Consider the following 21436-nt stretch of genomic DNA (forward strand, 5'->3'; position numbering starts at 1 on the left):
GGATGGGGATGGATGATGTGCGTCCTGCGCGCCACCCGTACGATCTGGAGCATATCTGAGCCATTTCTGGACTGCTTAAGCAAAGACCAACTCAGACATAGAGTTCGCCCCTACCTGCTGCGCCAGGCCATCTAGGACAAAAATAGACACACACACACAAAAAACAAAGACAAAAAAAAGGGAATTAGAGCACATGAATAAGCTCTTGTTAATTGTCTTCAGCAGGGAGAAAGTATGTAAACTCCTAGGCTGATAAACATGAAAGTCACCAGGCGGAAATCAGCAAACTGCCGCATTTGATTCCCAAAGAGCTATAAGCTGAAAATGTGATATGTCTTAGCATGGTGTGCCGTGTATCCTTTAAAAAAAAAGAAAACATGGGGTCCTCGGGCTGTACAAAGTGTACAACCCGAGGACAAAACAAGCCGAAGACCAAAGACTCCATCTCCAGATTAACCGGACATGAAAGTCTTGTTATTAAGAAAGACAAAGTAATATAGCAAAAAAAAAAACATAGGAAATGTGAAACGCACCCAGCACATCAATTGATCCCTTTATTGTTCACTTTAGGCTCATAAAACTACAATAAACAGTAAAACTTACCAAATATGCATCTGCACAGCGCTGTCTCTTTAAATGCCCTTTTTTGCTTTGTCTGGTCCTTGGTTTTTTTTCCCTGCCCAGTTGAGTACAGAGGCCAGCTCCTTTGTAATGGCATAAACCATTACACGGCGGACTCGCACCTCCAGTGTGGTCCAGCAGCACCAATCAACGCAAACCGTCTCACCTATAGACACATTTTATGAGATGGAATTAGCGTGTCTCATGTCTTAAATGTGTATGCAAGTGCTTGTGTGTTTACTTCATGTAATTGATGATAGAAACATGTCATTTAGTTTTCCCTAAAGCCTGATTTTCAAGTCATACAAAGAATAAACCAAAGTATTGGCAGTACAATGTATTTCTATTCCCTTTTGTTGGATATTCATTTGTTAGTTCTTGTAACTGCTAAAAGTGTTTACTAGTTTTTGCCTGTCACATATATTTGTTATACCATGTAAACTGTGAAATTCCAAGATTTTCAAACTTGCCTTGTAATAGTGGCCTCACAGAGTCTCTGGAATCTACAGAAAAAAAAAATCACAACAAGATGACATTCAGGAGTATAAATTGTTTTTTTTTAGATAAGAGTACAATGACATTGTGATGCAGCTTTAAAGCTTTTTTAAAAGCATACCATCTATAGGGAAGACATCAGACTGCATGCTGGCGAGATCGCAAAGCTGTGTCGGTTTGTGCCGGAGTGGCGAAAGGTGCCGGAAGCTGGGTGGGGCATTATGATGGTTGCTATCAGTGGGCTGGGGGGCAGACTGGAGTGATGAGGGCTGTTTAGAAAAAGATAATTTTTTAAGTATTTAAGAATACAGACAACTTGTCAAAAAAAGTTTCCTTGTGTCAGACACAGATATGTACACAGACACTAGACAGTATTTTATTACCTGGTATTTTCACTCGAGGGGCCTGGGGAAACCGTTTTTTTGTAGGTTGCTCATCCTCTGAGTCCGTATATGTGTACAGGGGATTTGGTCTAAAGAAAAGAAATTAAAAACGGTCTTAAGTAATTGTAAATATGCTTTTGGCATATTGTTTCCTAAAGTTAGTTTGATTTCTAACAACACACACAGGAAACAGAGACGTGCAAGAAGGTACAGTATACAATGAATTTTTGAAGTGCACAAGTGTACACGGCTTTGCATTTTTAAAAAGTTTACAAACTTCCACTTTTTGGACTATATTATGTGGTGATATTGCAGTATGCAAGCACCACAGATATGTATAAAAGACAAGATCATAAATTCTTAACAATCAAAGATATGTTTGTGAATAAAAGGGTTTTACTTGTGCTTTCTTTTAAGACTGGTCCGGGTTTTCTTTTTCGGACTGAAGGTCAGACGTATCACAGCGTTCACGTGGATATCTCTGAAGACTGCGTTCTGCTTCGTGAAATGTGCCTGGAAATACAAACACAATGTACGGCCAGACATAAATTACGTGTGGACAAAAGGTGCAAACGCATAGAAAAATCAGCGTTTTCAAAAATACGCTGGTACGTGTGGACGTAGCCTTATTCATTATACAAGGCACAAACGGAAAGTCATGTACGCGTGCAACGTAAAGTTAGGTCAGCGTGCAACGTACAGTCACGTGGGCATTCAAACTGAGTCTAAAGTTTTCGTGTGCGAATTGAAACGAGTGCTCTCCAATCATCAAAAGTAACAAAGTCATTGAACACGTTTATACAGTTAACTTTACGTTTATCAATCATATATCACAGATTTAGAATTTTTTGTAGTACTAAGCAACTACAGAGCGAAAGTCTGGGTCAAGCCCCGAGGCCACGGCAAGAACAAAGGAAAACTCGAAGCGTTAAAGCTAGCTTTGTAAGGGAATAACGAAGAAATTATGAAACGAAAATGTTTTCTTTGTTGATATACTTTGTTTGCAGTGCAGTTTATTTGTTGCCGGATTGTAAGAAGTAGACACAATTTCGGGCTCGTAAATAACAGTAAAAAACGTGTTAATGTACAACATTAACGAGTTTTTTTTACTGTTATTCAAATGCAAACATGGAAATAACGAGTAGGAAAAAAAAATCATTCATTCTTACCTTATACTAATCGTGGTGCAGGCCAGTGCAGTGCATGACCTGATGCCTTCTCCGGTCAATTCCGCTGAGAGTAAATCAAATGTCCCGCTCTACTGTAGAAGACAATGAATACCTGGGGGGATGTACCAATGTGAGAGGGGTGCTGCGGAATAGTCCAAGTGATCGCTGCTTTAATTTCCCGGTCAGCTATACATAAATTGCACGTAGACATGATTTTTTTAAAGCTGGTGAACTAGACCAAGTCATTGATAACAAATGAACAATAAATCTACTTTCTCTGGTACTTTATACCCGATCAGTTGCAGTGCAATTTAATGCTCAACTACAAATCGATGGTTTTTGATGGTGACCGGAGCCGAATGATCGTCAACTATAAATAGACGTTTTCTCGACGTTGTTGTTGTCACCTGGTCGACTACAAATAGATCAAATATCAATGACAAAAAAACAACGGTGAATCAACATCGTTACAACGTCTCTATAGTAAGACCGTCGGTTTACCACAGTATTTCAATGTTGTTACAACATTGGCATTTCAACCCCAACCATATACGACGGTTCGGATGAAAAATCAACATAGATTCAATGTCGTCTTGCTATCTGGGCATGGCTCCCTGGATTTTCAGTCAGGTTTCAGAGCTTATCACAGCACAGAAACAGCTTTAGTGAAGGTTACAAATGCTCTTCTTATGGCGTCTGAAGGTGGACTCATCTCTGTGCTTGTCCTACAAGACCTCAGTGCAGTGTTCGATACTGTTGACCATAATATCCTATTAGAACGACTAGAACATGCTGTAGGTATTAATGGTACTGCGCTGCAGTGGCTTGTATCATATTTATCTAATAGATTCCAAATTGTTCGTGTAAATGGAGAGTCCTCTTCACACACTAAGTTAAATTAGTGTGTGAAGAGGATGCAGAGGGTTCAGTGCTAGGACCAATTCTGTTTATATTATACATGCTTCCCTTAGGCAGTATCATTAGAAGACAGCATACATTTTCAGGAGACAGACACTATCTCTACTTTCAAGATCAGACTTAAAACTTTCCTTTATGCTTATAGTTAGAGCTGGATCAGGTGACCCTGAATCCTCCCTTAGGCTGCAAGTTAGGCTGCAATAGACGTAGGCTGCAGGGGGACTCCCATGATGCATTGAGAATTTCCTTTTCAGTCATTTTTCTCACTCAACATGTTAATAGACCTCTCTGCATCAAATCATACTTGTTATTAATCTCTGTCTCTCTTCAACATGTCTTTCATCCTGTCTTCCTTCTCTCACCCCAACCGGTCGCAGCAGATGGCCCCGCCCCTCCCTGAGCCTGGTTCTGCTGGAGGTTTCTTCCTGTTAAAAGGAAGTTTTTCCTTCCCACTGTTGCCAAAGTGCTTGCTCATTGGGTGTCATATGATTGTTGGGTTCTTCTCTGCATGCGTTATTGTAGGGACTACCTTACAATAGCACTGTATAAATAAAAGTGAATTGAACTGAACTGAATTAATTTATATATAATTAAAAAGTAATCATTTACACACAAAATGTTAAGTTCAACTAAGTTTGATCAGTTTTGCTCTCAAAAAACTCCCTGACTGTGCAAATGTGTAAAAGTGTTTTAAGACAACCTCTTCCTTGCTGTTGCCTGATATGCTCAGAAAAGGTCACATGTGCAGGTAACTTTACAGATTCTCAAATGTAACCTGCGTCCATGTGGTAGTGGAAAATTGGGACATTGGGGCTTCATCTGTGTTTTTGTGCTATTTCAAATAAAATGTTTTTTTTTCCCCTAAATAACCAGAATAGTTCATCGGCCCTCTACTAAAAACATTCACTTCCCAATTACAGATGCTATACAGTAACCTATAAAGGTTATTATGTGCTTCACATGGTGCTGCTATATGTAGGACATTCTTCTGCTGGGATAACAGGACTGCAGCCTGCAGAGGGAGAAGAAATGATGAAGCATTTTGAGATGTGAGAGAATGAACAAGAACAGAGGAGAAAAGACAAAGTTCTGAAAATTTCTGAAAATCTTCAGAACTCATTGGACTAAATGTGAACCATAAGGAGAAGGCTTAACACAGTGATTGGAGATTGAGCCTGAATTATAACCCTGATTTAACCCTTCTTACATCCTGTTTTTCAGATGTTCATTCAGCAGCGTCTCTCACAGTGAGTCCTGACAGAGTGCAACACTTCCCCTCTGACTCTGTCTCACTGACCTGTGAGGGAAACTTCACTGAGTGGAGAGTGAGCAAGTTTAGTGAAAAAGGCTTTTTTTCACACTGCTGTGACTGCCAGAAACTGAGTGGATCCTCTTATAAGATCCACAGCTTACAGGAGGGTGTTACTGTGTACTGGTGTGAGTCTGGATCAGGAGAGCTCAGCAATGCAGTCAACATCACTGTACGAGGTGTGTTTAAATGACTTCACTTTATTTCATTATTTCTTTTTTGGGACAAAAATTGGAGCTGAAGATTGAATTTTATTCACTAAACTAAACTTTCCAAACTTGCTGCTACTTAATTAAAATAGACAAAAAAGACCACTGGAGATGAGACTTATAACCAGTTATTGAAATGCAGTTTTAATAAACTCAAAAAGCAGTGTAGCAGTGACTTCACATAATCATAGACGGCTCTGGGACAGCAGCTCTCCTAATATAGATGATACTCTGATATTTAATGACGTTTACTATGAGATAACTTTGCTTTGGTAAAACTGAGTTTTATACATGCTGTTTAATAAAGACACGGAGTAAATAAGGTTAAACTAATAAAGATGATTATATTTTACACATAAACATTTCAGATTAAACTAGGTCAACGGTCAAATTGAATACACTCTTAGTATACTCAGTGCATGACTGTCATGGTTCACTGTGTGGCAGACAGGTGTAACACCCATCCCACGTTCTATTGAGAGGGGCCCTGGGTTCCTGTTGTTACGTTCCTATTGATACTCCCTTTTTAATGCTTATAGTATAAAACATGCAATAAAACTACACTATATAGAAATAAATCACACACAAACAGGTCAATTATAAAGTTAACTCCACTTTAGTGAATGATTAATTAATAACACAAAAGAAAATAAGTAAAATCAATAAAGTTTGTTAAACAATAGTATGGTATCTACTTCAACAGAAACAAAATAATCAAACAATATTGTGGGCCCACACACACTCTTACCGACACACACAGACCTCAAGTGCTACAGTCTTTCTGCTAGCAAACCCTTCGTTGCAGGCCTGAGTTGTGGCTCGGGTGCGTTGGGACCTAAAACAATATGGTCGCTTCACTTGTTGCCAAGCAGTAAAATAAAAAGCACGTGCAAACAGTACTCACACCTCCAGGCAGTTCAAGGGGATAGCAGGGGAAACTGGGTCAATGCTACCAGCAGGCCGCGGCAGCAGCACTCAGTCGTCCTCTCCACGTGAACACCTAACTTCAGCACACCAGCATGTACTAGCTGGCTTATATGCTGGCTCCACTTTGGCTTTTTAGCTGGATCAAGGGTGCCCAACATTGCCAGCAAAGTACGGTTGAAACGCTCAGGCTGCGGATCGCCCTGAGGGTGGTAGGGTGACGTTCGGGACTTACAAATGCCCAACAGGGTCAATAGCTCCTTAATGAGCTTGCTCTCAAAATCTCTACCCTGGTCTGAGTGAATGCGAGCGGGCAATCCATAATGCACAAAGAACTTTTCAAAAAGGACTTTGGCGACAGTCAGTGCTTTCTGATCTTTTGTGGGAAATGCTTGAGCATACCTGGTGTAATGATCAGTGACAACCAGCACATTAGCTATGCCTTTAGAGTCTGGCTCAATAGAAAGAAAGTCTATGCAGACCAGGTCTAGAGGCCCATTACTAGTGATGTGCTGTAAAGGGGCAGCTTTCTGTGGGATGGACTTCCTAGCTACACATCTTCCACAGTTCTGTATGTATGTTGCAACTTCAGATGCCACTCTGGGCCAGTAAAACCGGTCTCTAATGAGCTCTGTAGTTCGTTCTGTGCCCAGGTGACCAGCATCATCATGCACTGATTTTAGTACCATTGGCCGATACTTAGCAGGCAAGACGATCTGACTCACTTCTCGACCAGAGGGTCTTGTGGTGACTCTGTAGAGAAGGCCACGCTTAACCTTTAACTTGGATCTTTCTCGCATCAGCAACACAACATCTGGGTTTGCATGCGTAGGAGCTGAAACACTTTGGTTTCTCTCAACCTGAGGTTTCACCACACCTATAACTGGATCAGAGTCTTGGGCTTCTGACAGTTCTTTCCGGCTTAGCTGTTCCAGCGGGCCCACTTCTATCTGGGTGAAGTTTACATATAAAGCTGGAATGGCGTCTGGCGAAGCACCCAGCTGGTCGACAAATCTGGTGGTGTGTTGGTAGAAACCATCTGTAGTGATCCGACGACAGAAAGCTTTTACTCCAGAGGGTGGGATATCCACCCATCCATCTGCTGTGTCTTGCGGACTCCTGGACAGTGAGTCGGCATCCACATTTTCACGGCTGGGCTTATATTGAATGCTGAAATCATAGGTGGAGAGTGCTGCTAGCCACCGATGACCTGTCGCGTTCAACCTGGCAGTGGTCAGGACGTAGGTGAGTGGGTTATTATCAGTTCTCACCGTGAACTTGGCACCATACAAGTAGTCATGGAACTTCTCCACTACTGCCCATTTCAGAGCCAAAAACTCCAGTTGGTGAACTGGGTAGTTCCGTTCTGCATGACTCAACTTGCGGCTGGCAAACGCTACCGGGCGGAGTCCTTCTGGGTACTCTTGGTTCAGGACTGCTCCTAGCCCGTCCAAACTTGCATCAACATGTAGAATGTATGGTTTGGCTGGATCAGCAAATGCCAAAACTGGAGCATGTGTGAGCTTGTAAACAATGCTCTGAAAGGCGTCATCACAAGCTGGGGTCCACCGATCACCAAAAGGCTCGGCAATTCGAAAGTAGCTATTTTGCTTTCCTTTAGTGACAACCTTTTTGCTACCCTGTGCAGGAGGATATCCCTTGGTCAGTTCTGTCAAAGGGCGGACTATGGCGGAGTAGTTCTCAATGAACTGCCGGTAGTATCCACAAAATCCGAGAAAAGATCTTAGGGATTTTAGATCAGTGGGTTTCTTCCAGTGGGTCACCGCACTCACTTTCTCAGGATCAGTGGCAACTCCAGAGGCAGAGACAATGTGTCCCAAGAACTTCACCTGGGGTTGGCAAAATTGGCACTTGTCAATGGAGACTTTGAGACCACATTCCTCCAGCCGGTCCAGGACTTTAAGTAGCCGTTCCTCGTGCTCCTCCAGTGTCCTGCCAAACACAATTAGGTCATCCAGATACACAAGGACTTGAATCAGGTTCATGTCTCCAACAGCTCTCTCCATTAACCTTTGGAAGGTTGCAGGCACGCCAGTGATGCCTTGAGGCATCCTCTCAAACTGGAAAAACCCAAGAGGACAGATAAAAGCTGTTTTCTCTTTATCAGCCTCAGACATCTCCACTTGGTAATATCCACTTCTCAGGTCCAGTACAGAAAACCACTTGCTTCCTGTCAGACAATCCAGTGCATCATCTATGCGTGGCATAGTGTACTGGTCTGGGATGGTTCTGGAGTTCAGTAGACGATAATCAATACACATCCGCACCTTGCCATTCTTCTTCCTGACTATGACAATCGGGGAAGCATACGGACTGCGTGACTCTTTGATTATGCCGGCTGCCAGCAGTTCTTGTAGATGGCGTCGGACATCCTCAATGTCAGCGGGTGCGATTCTGCGGGATCTCTCCCTGAATGGTCGAGGGTCTCTCAGCCTTATGTGGTGAGTGACACCTTTGGCTAGGCCGACATCCCACTCCTCCAGGGAAAAAACATCCGCTCTCTTTGATAACTTTGCTGCCAACCTGGCTTTCCACTCTTCAGGGATAGGAGAATCTCCAAAGTCAAACAGTTCAGGGTCAATAGACCTTTCTTGGGCGGAGGTCTTTGTTAACTCAGTGACAGTGTCCACCAAGTACACCTGGGCTAGCACTGTACTGGTGGGAACAATAGTCTCTCTTTGGGACTCATTTCTTAGCAGAAGTGTGAAACTGTTAGTGTCCATCTCAGAAGATGGTAGTACCACAGGTGGAACCAACACTCCAGCTGGGAGGTTTGTGGATTCGCCCACCTCCACCATTAGAATACTTTTGTCTAATGGCTGCTGTTGTTCCACCTTGCAAACTGCATACTGTACTGCACAAGGAGGGATAGTGATAGGCCCGGGGCCTTGCCACTTCACGTGACCCACCACACCAGTTTGTTGGGTGATAAGTTATGAGGGCTGTTGTGAGGAGAGGGTATTTATCCTCAGTGAGTGAACCTCATCTTTCCCTCCTACCTCTTTACAATTTCTCAGCAGAGAATGCAGTTTCTGGGAGTTAGTACCAATGATGACAGGAACCGGGTCTGGGCTTTTTGGATCTGGACACACCAAGGCCAAGACAGTGACTGTCTCTACAGCTTCCTTTGAGTTGGGGGGAAAACCCACCTCAACTGCCACATACCCCTTGTATGGGTAGTTGGAATCACTCAGTCCCCATATGGCGAGATCTTGTAAAGGAAGAATGGGCACATTGGGGATGAAACGGGAATACCAGCTCTCGAATATAATGGTGACTCGAGAGCCGCTGTCAAGGAGAGCTCTACATAGTTGTCCTTCTATGGTCACAACGGTCATCATGGATGGGCCAACCAATCCATCCGGGAGTCCACACTGTGAGGATATGTGCACGGAACTTTTCCTGATGGAACCGACCTGTGTGGGCTCAGAAGCGCCACCTGTAGCCCCTTTTTCCTCTTTGCTCCTACGAAGGGCTGCGAGTAGCCTCTGGATTACTTTGGCAGTGTTTTCAGGAGCCATGCAGCGGGTGGCAATATGGCCATTCTCCCCACACCGGTAACAGAAGTAGCTTTCTGAATCTTTTGCAGCATGTGGTCTGTTTACCTTGCTTCGTCTGGCTCTCTCATCTCTTTTTGTTGAGTCCGTTTGGGTTGAACCCTGTGACACAGCCATAACAGTCAGCTGGTGTTGTAACTGTTGAACTTGCTGCTTTAACTGCTGGACTTCATTCTCCGCCCCAGCCTCAGCAACTTTCTTGGTTTGTTTCGACATTAGCTCGGAATCTGAGCGCTTGCTTGTTAACTCTTTAAGCTCAGAGCGTAACTCTTTGATCTCGGCTTTAAGCTCTTGAACCTCTGTCGATTTGGCTTTTGTCTCTTCGCCAACTTTCACTTGTCTCACTGTGGTGTTTGACTCATGCCTCACTCTTGCATGGTCTTCTTCTTCTCGAATCTCACTGAGCAGCTTCAGGAAAGTAGGTGGCTCCTCCTTCCTTTCTCTGAGTCTTAGCTGCAGTAACATTATCTCTGACTCAGTTGCACCCCGTATAAGCTGGTCAATACGTGCACGGTCGACTCGATGGCTAGGGAGTAGGGCTGTTCGATATAACGATATATATCGGATGACGATAGAAAAACGTCTATCGTTTCATTTTACGCTATCGTTTGTTTCGTGGTGTCGCAAAATAAACTGTTTACGGCAATATTTTTTCATCATTTTGATGGTCACTGTAGTGGCTATATTAATTTCTTAAAGTTCTCTCTTTCTCTTATATTTAATATAACCACACTACGGACGGACAAGCGCTTGTTTTTTATGCGTTTTCGTTAGCAACAACGACGGTAAAACCACGGCGTGTCCGCTTGTTTATTTTCCACATAAACCTTTCACAATAAAGCTCAAGATCCTGTTGAGGCTTTTCAAAATAAAACGAGTCACGTGAAAGATGCAGAGTATTAACGGATGAGAAGCAAAAAAGAGCCGCCAGGTGCTAAAAAATAAACCTTAGACTCAAACGTTAGAACAGACTTTTCTCCGCAGCACGCTGTGTAATAAATACTCACAAAGAAAATGGCGGCCGTTACAACTTACGTCTAAAAATGTATAGTTCCATGCATCAGTTAAAACACTCGACTCCAGGTACACGACGCCCAGCTGGAAACACTTCACGCAAGTCGAGATGCCCGAGATTCACAGAATTTACAGGAAATGTTACATTTTTGTAATTTATATCGTTATATCGACGATAGATGTCTTAATATCGGGATATGAGATTTTGGTCATATCGCACAGCCCTACTAGGGAGACCCCCTTTCTGCACTACTTTGGTCAGAGAGCGTTCCAATCTTCTCAGGAAGTCTGACAGCTTTTCTCCTCGCTGTTGACCCAGGCTCCTGAAGGCGAGGTACAAGTCTTCACAGGACTCCAGGGATCCAAATGAACTTTCTAGAGCCTCTACATAGCTCTCCGGGCTAGCATCAGGGTTATCTCGCCGTACAGCTTGGATGATCTCCAATGCTGGTCCCTTTAGGCTCTCAACTATTCTCCTTCGCTTCTCTCTCTCAGAGCAGTCGCACTCTTCAATCATCAGGCGAGCCTGCTCAACCCAGCTATCAAGGCTCTCTTCACCTGCCGGAGTAGGAGACTGGCCAGAGAATATCCGCAGACGTCGAGATGCAGTATTCTCACTGGTAGGTCGCATAGTTTTCGCCAACAGGTCTCCGACTGCCCGAATGATGGATTCAGGGGAGTTTTCCTGTGGGGTTTCAGTAGACAGCAAGGCACTAACATCATCAATTGTTTTACCTTCTTCTACCATTAGTTTCTTAAGCTTGGCTGAGAAGTCATCAGCTGACCTCACAGATTCAGTGAGGAGGGAAATCTTCCAGACAGGACCTCCGTTCAATGGCTGCACATGTGGTGGTATGCGGTCTGGCTGAATATCTTGACGGCATTCACACAGCACAAGGTTATTGCCTGTCTGGGTGTCTGTTAGTCTATCTCTCACTTTTACTCTTCCAAAACTTTTCACTGACTGAGCAGTCTCTTCAATGTCTGATAAGTCAAAGTCAGTAGGAACATCATGCAGTACAAAAGCCCGGTTTGGGTCTATACCTGCTTTACTGCACCAGCTACTAAGTTCAGGTGCAATTTGAGACTCTTTTCGAGTAGTCATCATACAAATCCTAATGCTGGTGTGCTAAGCTGTGCAAATCTATAAACAAAATACTCCTTTAAAGAACAAACTAGAAAAGTTAAGCACGGGAGGATCCCAGCGGTGCCTCCAGAATTGTGTAACACCCGTCCCACGTTCTATTGAGAGGGGCCCTGGGTTCCTGTTGTTACGTTCCTATTGATACTCCCTTTTTAATGCTTATAGTATAAAACATGCAATAAAACTACACTATATAGAAATAAATCACACACAAACAGGTCAATTATAAAGTTAACTCCACTTTAGTGAATGATTAATTAATAACACAAAAGAAAATAAGTAAAATCAATAAAGTTTGTTAAACAATAGTATGGTATCTACTTCAACAGAAACAAAATAATCAAACAATATTGTGGGCCCACACACACTCTTACCGACACACACAGACCTCAAGTGCTACAGTCTTTCTGCTAGCAAACCCTTCGTTGCAGGCCTGAGTTGTGGCTCGGGTGCGTTGGGACCTAAAACAATATGGTCGCTTCACTTGTTGCCAAGCAGTAAAATAAAAAGCACGTGCAAACAGTACTCACACCTCCAGGCAGTTCAAGGGGATAGCAGGGGAAACTGGGTCAATGCTACCAGCAGGCCGCGGCAGCAGCACTCAGTCGTCCTCTCCACGTGAACACCTAACTTCAGCACACCAGCAGAAGCAGTGTTGCCAACTCCTCAGTAAGGAAAATCGCTATTGGCTGTCCTAAAAGTCGCTAGAAGTCGCTAAATGACGTCATCACCTAATTTGCATAATTGGTCACGCTAATATAATTGTAACCTATGTTGTTGGAGAGAGAAATAACATCGTGGAAGAGACATAAAGTGAGTAAAAAACGTCCTAAATCCATTTAGAGTTTATTTAGAAGTACAATTAAATTTCTTTTAGCGATTATTGTTTTTTTAATGTCACAATTCCAACCCTGCTCCTTTATCCGGGCTTGGACCGGCAAAAGTGACCCGAAATAGGCACTCTGGTGGAGTTACTTTGTGTTTGTGTGTGTTTATAAGTAGTTTTAAACCTTGTGATCCACAAAACCGCATAAGAGTAAAAGATTAAAAGAAGAACTGACTGCGTTACAGCACCCGCTGCTTGTTGAGAGTAAAAGCGATACGCGCTTTCACGTCTTTTTTTTAGCGACTTTTTATAGAAAAAAAGTCGCTAGGGGGTCTGAAAACTCGCTAAATATAGCGACAAAGTCGCTAAGTTGGCAACACTGAGCAGAAGGGACCTCTCTGACACGCCAGCAAGACGTCCGTCTCCTCCTACTCACAGTTGGGTACAACAGCTTTTCACTCCAGTCAACTATCCGTCAATCCGAAAATATGTCTGTCGCCCTTCTATGAACTCTGCGTTCACTCGACACTGTTCAGCTCTCGTCTCTCTCGCTTCCTGCAGAGTGCACACGGTTCCCCACTTGCTCCCACCCCCTCTACCTGAGACTACTTCAGGGTTCACTGGAGCTGTAGTACATATCAATACCATATCAAAAATAATGACATAAACCTCAAAACACAAATAAAAGGGTTGTGCATTTAACTGACACACATCACATACCTTACAGGCAATTATATACATTCTTGAACACATTAAACATTTGCAATTAACCATGAATACAAATGAACTATTTAAATAAATGAGCTACTTATATAGCCAGGGCTACACAGGGTTGGACTCAAACACAGGACTCGGAAACCCAGACATAAAACACAAAAGTAGCTTCATTGCTGAAATTATAACACAAGGCAGGAGCCTCTCCAACGAGAGAAACATAACTTGGAGACACACAAGGATGAAACACAGAGCATGAGGAACAATGCAACAAAGAACAAAGAGAGACTCACACAAAATATTCCCATTAGGTAGTTTGGAAGATGGGAAATGCCAGGGAACAAGACAAGGGGACGCAAATCTAAATACAGGAGAGAAAAGACTACCAAAACAAAACAGGAAGTGAAAAAATATTGAGTTCAGGACTAAGACATGTGAACTTGACCCAGTGAGAGAAGATAAACAAACATGGAGACATGACTGACTGTAGAGACAAAGGAAACACAAACGATCATAAGTGAAGATTATTGAGCAACACTGAGTGTAAAAAAGTAACCACGAACAAGAAATATAGATAATATAACGAGGACTATACAAACTAAACAGAAGACGATGGAGCTCAAACACAAAACTCATGATAACATAGAATAAACTTAAAGACACAAAGAACAGGAGCACAGAACTATAATACAAAGATATAAGAAAAGAAAAGAAAACCCCTCAAACATCTCACACTCAAAACTATGATCGTAACTTTATATAATAAAAACATAAAACTTCTTACTGTTAAAATGGGTCTTTAATAATAAAAAATCTTTTAAAGTTGTTTTTAGGTTCATATTGTTTTTCTTGATGTGGCCTAAACTTTTTGGATTTTATTAGATCTAGTTGGACTTCTTTCTGACTTTGTGTTTTGATCATACCTGAAACTTTAGGCTCTGGATCTAAAATCGGTTCATTTATCGTTCCATTCATCATCGGACTTGTTAGTGGAATTATCCTCATGCTGCTGCTGCTGCTGTGTTGCTGCAGAAAGATAAAGGGTGAGAGCTTTTCTCATCAATGATTTGATGTGACACATTTAAGGAAACTGATTACAAACCAGTGTAACAATAATTTTTAATTTTCTTTTATAGATCTTTGTTGTAACAGGTTGGCACACAAGTTTTCTTTCATTTTAAAAATAACATGAAATTATAACTATTCCTGATTAAATTACACAGTATTTATTGCATGTTTTAGTCTCACTCAGTCTCAGAGCACCAATCAAAACTCTGCTGCACAACAAAAAGTCAACAAGAATGAGAACAACGTTTACTCCTCTCTTCTTCCTGGTCAGTCCCAGAAACTATTACTTGCATCATTTTTAACACTAAGTTTGTAAACAAACAAATATCGTGAAAAAGTAATTTCTCTTCTGTTGTCTGACCTGCAGGTGATTTTCCAGTTTATGAAATAATCAGATCCTCTGGAAACACTGGAAGTGGTACAGTATAACCTCTGATAATAACATAGCTATAAGAGATATAATGATTATAAACTGACTGATCAGACCTGACGTCATGTTATTATTTAAGCTGGACCAGCAGATGAACATAGAAATGTCACATCTACACTTGAACTTAATGTTATTGATGAGGAGACTGACTTCAGAAAATGTAAGGATATCAGGATATCATGTTTTATTAATATGTTATTGTAACTCCTACTCTCGAAGTACAGATAAAAGAGAGCTGTTCTTAATTAAATGCACTGTCTGAACAGGGAGAAATGACGACCCAGACGGGAGCTCTGACTACGAGGATGATGATCATGAGACAGGCTCAGGTACAAACGTACAAATACTTCACTGGATCACTGATAATGAAATGAGTTTAAGAATGAAATAAGTCACATTGTTCTTCCAGTAAAACAAGTTCAGAGTCCTGTTGGAATGACTTTCATTCATTTTATTTAGTTACATTCAACCTTTTGCTAGTTTAGCCAAATAATAAAATAACAGGACTTTGAAATTTCACAAACAAGGATAATAAAAAGGAAAATAAATATTCTTTTTTAAATATGAATGTAGAAGTTCACAAAGCAGACTCACAACATCAGCACCATTATATATTTGTTTCTGTTTTTACACTGTGTTTGTTCTGATTTAGTTACAGGTTCAGGAAGAGGACGTGGACATTAACAAAGAAACTTGTGGACAAGAACATAAAATAAATAACGGAACTTTCACCATGTTTGATAAATGTTAGGTCTAATTGTTGAATGTTGCCATTGTGTTTCTTAAATTTGTACAGTCTTAGTTCAAGCAGTATTATCAAAGCTATTCCTTTGATCCTGAGCACCTCTAACCACTTTGTGTTGGGGGAGGTTTTATAGCAGATACATCCTATCTGGAAGATCTACTTCCTTTGATGTAAGCTTCCTGCGTTTACGACCCTTTGGTCAGCAGGAGGACACACACACACACACACACACCTGCATGCATATACATACAGTGCCTTGTCTTTGTAACCAAAGGGGGTTGCGAGGGGAGGTGTTTTGTAAACTATTGTTTGAAGTTTGTCAATAAAAGCCAGCGAGAGGAGGCCCTCATAGGGGTCACTTCCATGCTGGACATAGACGAGGCCTCCCTTGCGCAAGTAATCGATCGATCGCTGACTGTCTTGTTTTCATTCATGATGAATAAGTCTCTAGAATTAGCGGGGTTTGTGGGAACAGACCCAACATTTATTTGGTCCTTCGAGCCGGATCCCAACACATTGCCTCCATCGCGAGGAGAGGGAGAGGACGCCACCGCAACGTCTGGGATGATTGACGGAAAGCCCTGGTGCCTTGATGCTTGTCACCAGGCCGGGAAGTTTACGTCTGAACTCCCCTCGGGATGGATGGCGATTGACGGGATACAGAGACTCTTCCCATGAACGGAAACAACACGAACAGTAAGTACAGAAGGCCTTAGAGAGCGGCTACGTGACCCTGCGTTGATCGCAGGTACGGGAGCGCGCTAGCCGCGTGAGAGAGACGCAGGCTTCTCCGCCGTGTGGGGCGTGGAGATAACCTAGGTTCGGTAGCTCCGCCGTGAGGAGTGTTCGGAATCTCCGCCATTTGGGGCGTTTGGAGAGTGTCCGAAGGTTGGAATCTCCGCCATTTGGGGCGTTTGGAGAGTGTCCGACGGTTGAATTCTCCGCCATATGGGGCGTTTGAGAGTTTTCAACAGAGCGCGCTAGCTGTGCGTGTAGACGCAAGCGATAGGCCTATGTTGTGTGTGTGCGGGCCAGACGTGGTCTGCGTGAGTGTGGCTGATTGTTGTCTTGTGTGAGAATAAAATGTGTAAGTCTGCCTTAGAAGGGGATGTAAAATTTATGGAGAAATATTCACCGGGCAGCATGCAGTATGTAGGTTGTTGGTGTATTTGAAGGGATATTAGTGGAAGTTCAGTGTAAAATGCTTGTAGAAAGAATAACTCTAAGTGCAGCAGGTAAAACAGGGACAGCTAAGCAGAGGAAGGAATTGCAGTTAGCAGTCGCTAAGTTGTGGAACAACACCGTGGAAAAGCATTAGAAAGAGCAAGAATGTTAGCAGAAAAAAAAGAGCCAGAGAAGAGCGTAAGAGGCAGAGGTGGAGGAGAGACTAAAGGCTGAGTATGGAGAGGCATTAGGAGCAGCGTTGAGTCCAAAACAGACTAGGCAGGAGAGGAGACAGAAAGGAAAGAAAGTGAACATAAACGTTGCAACCACATATCCATCCCTGATACAACAGAAAAAAAAAACATATGGTGTTTAAGTCTGCCTTGAAAGAGGATGAAATACACTGTAAAGTTTTATTGGGCAGCACGTGGTGTGTGGATCGTTGATGAATGAAGTGAAATTGTGCTCTAAGCAGAAGCGAGTGTGAGTGTGTCTGACGTCACGGTGTGTGTGAAAAGGCATCCAGCTGGGGCAGACGTGATTCTGCAGGTCACCTGCCCAGCGGACAAAGAAATAACATAATTTGTGTGGTGAATGATAGCACGAAGAGTGTTTGGTGTTTCTCAGCCTGAAACAGCTATAATGCTACTTTCTGTTTATGAGAGAAGGATAGTTTAAAAGAGAGAGAGAGAGAGAGAGAGAGAGAGAGATGTGTGTGGTTTTAAGCAGTGATGAGATTAATGAAATGTGATGAGAGGAACACAAAAACATACAGAAAATACATCAACCATACTAACCCTACATGCATATACACAATAAATGATACTCATGAAGATCAGACAGAGTCTAAGCATGAGATTCTGTTTGTCATCTTGTCCAAGTCACTAGTAAGATGAAAGTGATACATAGACTAGTGGACTGAATATTATAGGAGGAGAGATGACTGCATCATAGAGGAAAACAGAATGCTGATGAGGGGTTTTAACTGAGTGAGCTGATTGTGAGTTTCTGGTGTATGAAGAAGTTTTACCACGGCAAACATTTTTTTGGTTACATGAGAAGAAACTTATTATGTGATGAGACAACAGGGTTATGCTGTATGTTGTGTGTGTGACTGATTGGATGAATGTTTGAGGTTAAACTGGCTGTTGATTTGTCTTTTGTTACCAAGTTGAGCCTGCCAAATGGGTTGTTACGATCTATCCCCCTGGCATGAAGAACACGTGTCATGACTTAAACAAGGCCTTTCTTTCCTTTGCTTTCCTTTCTTTTTGATTTTGTTACTTTCTTGGTGCACTGAAGGTTTCGGTTGATGATCTCTGTTTGAGCAGATATCCACGATTAGAATAAAAGAGCTATACGACTCATCGTCGAGAAAACTGTTGCAAAAGTGAGTTTCTCCAAAAAATTAAAATGAGCTCAGGAGAAAGCCACTTATTTGGGACAATCAGAAAACAAGTCCCTGTCAAAAAGGATTCAGAGAGGGAATCCAATTTGGAGTTTTTCTTTTTCCTTTTGAAATGACGTTATTTTGCTGTGGGTGAAAATGAAAATGCGACGATAAAATTCCACAATCAGCAAAAAGAAAGAATGGATGACTGTGTGAATGAGTGAGAATTTTAAAATAAATGGGGAACTAACTAACTGACTGACAAAAGCTGACAAGACTGACTGACTTAACACCATTGTGTGAAGTTAACCCCCACCTGACAAAGGTGTGGATGTATCTCTGTGTGTGTCTCTGTTGCAGGAACAGAAGGAGACCACAGGAGGAAACTTGGGTCACATGACTATGTGAACTCTGCAAATTTAACCTTTTGGTTTAAAATTTTCTGTGTCTGTGAATTCACCATGGGTGTGTTATTAACTACTTTGTGTTGCTCACAGAGATCACTGTGAGAAAGAGTGTATACACCTGCGCAGCGCTAACATTAACATTTCTTTTACAGCAGATGGTTAATCATGTGATTTGATCATGTGATTTATAGCAGGACACAACTTAATGTGTTTTTCTACCACAGGATTACTGAGATTTTGTGTGAAGAAAACTGTGGTTACAGGCTGTGTGTTGATGATGAAATTACACTGTGTTGTGGAGAAATATGAATGTTACAGGGGAGAAGTGAATACAGTTTGAGACATACTGTGATGAAACTATTGTTACTTTTTCTACAGCGAGTGTTAACTTTATGACTTTTCACAGCTTCTCTGGAATCTGAATGGCCGACACCTGATAACCAGGATGAACTGTGTTTGGCTAATGTTTGTTTTTCTTTAAGAGTGCTTGTAAAGGATTCAGCACAGACAGAGAAGTGACAATTGAACAAATGTGCAGTGGTTACAGAATAGTTGAATATGGGGCTCATTAGCTGGCCACTACTGAGCTCATAGTGATAAAATGAGTGGAGTGACATTGCTTAAGGAAAGTCACCGATTAAATTGTGGAATAAATTGGGATGATTCATGATTTGGGACAAATTGTGATAATAATAGTGATTTAATGATTGGGGAAAACCTGCACATGATATTTGTCTTTTATGCTGAATACTTTATTATTCCTTTGATCTATAGTCGGTTGAAAATGTGAAGTTTGATTTAACGAATTTGTCTTCTAGGATACAGGCTCCAGGTGGAGCTGAGAGTTAGACAAGCTAAACATTTAATTGCTGACTAATGTTTTTACACAGGGTTACAGGTTGGAGTGAAGCTGCTCCAAGGGACAAACCCTGGAGATTGTTTTAGGGAGAATGTGCAACATTCTTGTACATGTCTCATTGGGGAGTTGACACATGGCGGAAGCCATGTGGCAAGAGGAGTGTCATTTTAATTTGCAGATGTCGTGAGATGCCATGACGAGAGAAGTGACTGAGAGGATCGTCCACAAGATGGGAGCTGAGGCCTGGAGAGAGTCTTCAGGAGGATCAGAGATCGCCTTCAGCACAGAGAGCTGTGCTACTGAGCTTCCAGGAGATCGTCATGAGGAGACTCTGCACAGCAAAATCTTAAAATAAAATGAAAGAGTTTCGACGTTGACGTTGAGGAAGACAACTAAGGTGTACGACGTGCTCTGCCTTTAAAATCTTCAGCAACGTTGAATCATGAGGATTTGAGGGAGCGTGCCAGGCTCCATAAGTGACAGCGCAGAGGAGGTCCAGCGATGGACTTGTGGTTCTGTGAACAGCATAAATGCCAGGTGACTGTGAAATAACTAACAGCACTTTTTTTTCCACAAGTGAAGCCAGTAACTTACTATCCTAAAAGATTAGCTCTAGTTGCTTGTGCTTTACCTCCATGCGTGAGATCAGTATGTGCAGCAGCCTAAGCTGTACAATGTTTCAGGAAATAGTTTATTTCACCTTTTGACATTGTTAGTTTCACACGCAGTAGATGTCTACTACTGCAGACTAAAATTACATTTCTGTCACCTACAAGACACTTGTCTTTAATGTTACTGTTACTCTCACAACCACATATAACCTTAAAGTGATGCACAATTCTGAATCCATCAAACCTTTTGCCAACGAAAGAAGAGGGCACTTCTCATGAGTGTAGACAGCGCGTAGAGAGGAGTATAAGCCGAGGGATGACTTAACAGATGTGCCACTTGGTGAGGGAAAGGTTTGGTTTGTTGGTGGTTGAGTTCTACAACAGTAGAGGGACAAACTAAAACGGGTTTACTGTAGTAGATAGTGAGAAAGTTATTTATGCAGGACAACTAGCATGTTTTATATTTGCTTGAGTAGCAGAGATGCTAGCTTTAACGGAAGTGTCTAATTCTGCAGAGAAATAAGATGTGACGATATACACTGATAGCCAGTATGCATTTGCTACATTACATTTCTTCGTGGTACAGTGGGTGAGCTGAGGTGTGACAGCCTCTACAGGGAAACCTGTAGAACATGCCAAACTCTTGCAAAATCTGCTGGAGGCAGTGTTATTACCCAGTAGAATTGCCGTTTGTAAATGTGTAGCACACATGTGAGGGAAAGATCCAGATGCATTAGAGAATGCTTTTGCAGATAAGATCGCGAAAGAGGCAACTTTAGGAGAACATGGTGTTAACGTTTTAGCAGTGCACCGCCAGCAGACGTTGGCTATTATGCGGGATGCACTGGCAGACATGCAGGGCCACTCATCTACTGCAGGGAAACAGTTGTGACTTACAGTAGGAGCGAGCTTGCAGGATGGTGTTTGTTATCTGTGTGATAAACCAATACTGCCTTAGAATTGGTATAAAACTGTTGCTATTTTGCGCCATGGGCTTTGCCATGTCGCAACAGGAGGGAGATAATGAGTAGTTTATACTTTAAGATTAAATACCCTTAAAAAAAATTTTGCAGGTCATGTATGATATGCTGCAAATATTTGGAACATGGGATTCCCGAGACCATTTATAGTGATAATGGTCCACAATTTGTAAATAAAGTGATTAGATTAATGGCACAACATCTAGGGATAACATTAACAACATAATTGTTTATATCACCCACAAAGTGCAGGGTTGGTAGAGAGACCTAATGGAACAGTAAAGTTAAAACTTAGGAAGACTTTGGAAGAGACACGCAGGACATGGTTAGACTGTGTAGAATTAGTTAAGATGTATATGAATGTACATGAGGATTACTCCAACAGAGAATGGTCTGATTCTTTGAGATTATATATGTTAGAGCATTTAGAGTTCTAGTCTTCTGTAGTGATGATAGGAGAGCAGAAGAGAGAGCATAT

General features: G+C 42.0%; 1 protein-coding gene and 2 long non-coding RNA genes across 3 annotated transcripts in view; all 3 read left to right on the forward strand.

Moving 5' to 3' along the window:
• Nucleotides 1-21436, forward strand: part of LOC109194482 (B-cell receptor CD22) — a 477380-nt gene that overhangs the window by 270840 nt on the left and 185104 nt on the right. The gene's annotated exons all lie outside the window — the stretch shown is intronic.
• Nucleotides 4043-15540, forward strand: LOC102079487 (uncharacterized). The gene is made up of 7 exons (XR_268587.4): nucleotides 4043-5074; nucleotides 14240-14347; nucleotides 14441-14456; nucleotides 14547-14638; nucleotides 14740-14962; nucleotides 15069-15131; nucleotides 15455-15540. It is a non-coding gene; the product is annotated as an uncharacterized LOC102079487 (long non-coding RNA).
• On the forward strand, nucleotides 5303-13670 carry LOC112846261 (uncharacterized). Its single transcript, XR_003219157.1, has 2 exons — nucleotides 5303-5555; nucleotides 13421-13670. It is a non-coding gene; the product is annotated as an uncharacterized LOC112846261 (long non-coding RNA).

Source organism: Oreochromis niloticus, linkage group LG3 (assembly GCF_001858045.2).
Source record: "Oreochromis niloticus isolate F11D_XX linkage group LG3, O_niloticus_UMD_NMBU, whole genome shotgun sequence".
Taxonomy (NCBI): Eukaryota; Metazoa; Chordata; class Actinopteri; order Cichliformes; family Cichlidae; genus Oreochromis; species Oreochromis niloticus.